Genomic DNA, 4,230 nt, shown 5'->3' on the forward strand with positions numbered 1-4,230 from the left:
TTTCTTCGCCCTTATTTTCTCAACAATTAGGATTATCGGATCTCCAATTTTAATAAAGTTATTGTTAAAGGAGTCTAATAATTTTAAAAAATAATAGTTTGATCCAATTTCAAATAAATCGGGATCACATGATTATAACATGATTAAAAATATATATTGGATATTAATTAAAAAGTCAAAACATCTCGAATCCTATATCATTATGACTAAATTGAACATCTTGATGAGAATAATCCAACAATTATAATATCACTTAATTTTATGATAATTATAATATATAAGTACTAAAAGTATATTCTATGATCAACTGAATCAATGTAACTGGTAGAGTGATAGTATGTGTATTTCGATACATTTGCCAAAATAACTAAATATATACTGTCAAAAGTTATAAATAGTACAATATACTCCGGGTAGAAAAAGGCTAGGCTCGAAATCAAATAGAAAGCATGAAGTTCTAAGAAACTCTAGGGTTTAGCTAGATAACGAACATTGACCACTATCAACAATCATCATTATCAAACTATTGACCAATCAGTATCATTGTCATTCAAGTGGCATTTACAAGCTACCATCTTCTTCCTTACTTCCAACACATGATAAGAGTTATTGTTAAGTGTAGCACTTAGTAATTCTATATTCTCAAATTAAAATGAAGAACGGATGTTGTAATCTCAATCAATATTGTGAACTTTCTTCGGTTTATTTTCATTATTTAGTTTTTCACATAAGAACTACTTTAGGTTCATATATATATATATATATATAAGATATAGACACACACACACACACATACATATATATATATATATATATATAAAAGAATGGCCGGAGACTATATGAGCCCCGATCATCCCTCATGCACCTAATAATTCGAGTACCACACCTTATACTCTTGGGAATCGAATCCCAGACCAAAAATGACTTACAACTGACAAGCAGATGCCCGACCACAAGATCTGAGTACGTGGCATATATATATAGCGTTAAAAATTTAAGTGTTAGGCCTTCCAATATGAAACTTCATGTATATGATATGTAAATATACAAAAAAAAGTGTGATATATATATATAAATGCCTCTAATAAAAAGTATACACATTTAGAACCAAAAAATAAAAGAAGTTAGTTTTAAGGAAAGAAATTAATTCAAGAGCCCCATGTCTATTATCTTGAGCTCTTGGCTCATATGTACGTTGAACTCATTGAACAATTAAAATTTATTTTATCTCTGTTGAAAGATCTCGAAACTAATGATTATATTTCATATTTGTTATAACTTTACATTTAGAGGATTATAAATTATATGAGAGATCTTAGAATCTCTATTTACTTCTCTCCTTAATTAGAGAGACTAACTGTCTTTTATATTTTTTTATTATTCATTTCCTTTTCTTCTGTATTCTATTTTTATTGCTTTCCTTACCAATAAGTCTTACAATGCGTATTTATACCCCGCTTTGCATCAATAAAATCAAGTATTCCACATTATTTTTAATTTCAACAATCTCAATGTCTAAATATCATAGAGAGTTCTTATTCAATTCTTTACCTTTACATGATAATAACACGCTAATTCCCGCCAACTCAATTAACTAGATTTCTTCAATGACAACATTTTGCAACACAATGTTCATATTTCTTGCAATTATATCACTGGATCTTTTTTTTATCAAACCTTCACTTTTCTTCAAGTCCTTGTTCTCTAAAGTTATTTTTTTCTCTTTAAAGATAGTGTAATCCTCTTTGGCATTTTGCTCACATTTTTGAAGATTTATTTCTCTTCCACTATGAAATTTCATGCGAAGAACTTTCTCTAAAGACCATTTCCTCTTTATTAATAATTGCCTGCGAGTTTATATTAAAGGCACAAGCTTTTCGATAATCTCGACCTCTAAATTTTACTTACTCTTCAACAGCTAAGATAATATTAACAGCTTTTTCAACAAACAAAACATAAATTGTATAATGTATTGATCGAAAATTTCGGTGTATTTTCATTGATCTCCATAAATAATTGACAACGAACAATATTCTTGTTGTGAGATATGTACTTCCTGGCATAGAAATGAGACGAAAAAGAACACAAGCAAACACAGATCGTTTACGTGGTTCGATCCAACTGGATCTACGTCTACGGAAGGGAATCAATCAAATAGTTCACTAAGGCAAAAGAAATGGAGAATACATAGCTTATACATAGAGATGAGCCCTCATCTTTCTTTTATGGCCTCCCTCTCAAGCGACACCTTGATATAAGGCCTCAAGATGCTCTCCTCCTCTCTAACTCTATAGCTATTCTCTCCTCTTTTGTGGTAGCTTAAGATCTCTTCTCCCTTTTCTCTCCTAAGCCTCACACCCTTAAGATTTCTTCCCTTGCTCTCCTAAGTCTCACACCCTCTCTATTTATAGAAGAAAGAGAGTGGTAGGTGGGAGGTAGGTGAGCGGTAGGTGAGCGGTAGGTGAACGGTAGGTGAGATGTGGTAGGTGAGCGGTACCACATTACAAAAGTGCCCTTTTACATTAGTTCATTAATTGAGGGTCAAAAATAACAATTCTTAAAAGATATTCTGACATATTTTCAAACTTCTTCAAGTGTAAGTTATCGAACTCACTATAATTAAGAATTTGAAGGCAAACTAGCTTCACATTCTGGGATCTTTTATAAACATTATGAAGAATTTCATATGTTTGCAAGGGACTCATCATTTTCCTGTTGCAGTGTCTTGAACCAGTCTTTGTGAGGACACATGTGGAAAGAACACCCTGAGTCGAGGATCCACTCCTTACTGGATTTAGATTATATGATCACCAGGGCCTCAGCAGAATCGTAGTCATCAGAGACTACGCTTGCTTCTCCTGATTCTTCTGGCTCTTCTTGATACTTATTCTTCCTGTCTGGGCAGTTCCTCTTGAAATGACCGTCTTTGTGACAATGATAGCACTTAAAAGATCTCCTTGATGACTGATTCCCGCCATCCTTGCTTGACCTTGATCTGTACTGACCATTTCTTGAATCTTTCTTGTCCGATCTTCCTCTGACAATAAGACTGTCTCCGCTGACTTCCTTGTCCCTATCATGCTTCCTCTGAAGTTCTTTGGCTCTAATCAGAGATTGAACCTCCTCCAGAGTAATAGTTTGCTGTCGCCCAAGCTCAGGATTATCAAACTGTGGGCCTTATCCAGTATGTCGATCTTCTCCTTCTCGGTCATGTCGGTCGGCAATGTCGCCGACCCTTGCAAGGCTTCTGCAATACCGTGCTGAACCAATAGAGCTCTCATATTTACTCTCCATAGGCCGAAGTTGTTCTTCCCGTTGAATTTATCAATGTCGAATTTGACAGAACTCATTGTCGTGGCTAAAATTTCTTCTAATAAATTCTACCTGCTGCCCTTCCAAGAAATATGTTGAAATCACCAAAATGTTGTACTATTGTATAGCAACCAAAAGTTTTCAGCCTAAACCTACATTTTAACGTCTTGTTGTCCAAGAAATTCTCACCAAATTTCTTACCTTCTCCCCGTGAACTCCACTGCCTTCACCAACCAAACGAAGTGTTCTGATCCCTTCTGGCAGAGATCACACATGTTCACCGGAGAAAACTTCTTGTTCTCTGCTCGCGCCTCCTTCTCGCAAGCGCTCCTCTGCGTCTAGCGGAACAAATCAAGAATTCCTCCTCTGCCTCTCACACGAGAATAACTGCCTCTCCAGAGCCGCCGCGCCTCGCCAAACTACTCAGGTCCTCCTGCTTCACGAACTCCCGAACAGGGAACTCCCCTAACCATTCTCTGCGCGATCTCCATCTCTTCCCTCTGGCCGAGCTGCTCGCAAGACTGAAATCCTCTGCTGGCAGCTCTGTCACAAATTTTCGGCCCTCGCTCGATGATTGTTCCTCCTTCTCGCCAAACCGCACAACCTGCGGTGCGAATCCAGTCAATCAAAGCTTTCACTGCTCACCGAATCTGTCCCGATTCGGCTACCCGCTGAAGACCTTTACGTGGATACCTCTAGCCAATAAGTATGAATCTTCCCACAGACGGCGCCAATTGTTGTGAGATATGTACTTCCTGGCATAGAAATGAGACGAAAAAGAACACAAGCAAACACAGATCGTTTACGTGGTTCGATCCAACTGGATCTACGTCCACGGAAGGGAATCAATCAAATAGTTCACTAAGGCAAAAGAAATGGAGAATACATAGCTTATACATAGAGATGAGCCCTCATCTT

This window comes from Phalaenopsis equestris, unplaced genomic scaffold, assembly GCF_001263595.1.
Source record: "Phalaenopsis equestris unplaced genomic scaffold, ASM126359v1 Scaffold000428, whole genome shotgun sequence".
Classification (NCBI taxonomy): domain Eukaryota; kingdom Viridiplantae; phylum Streptophyta; class Magnoliopsida; order Asparagales; family Orchidaceae; genus Phalaenopsis; species Phalaenopsis equestris.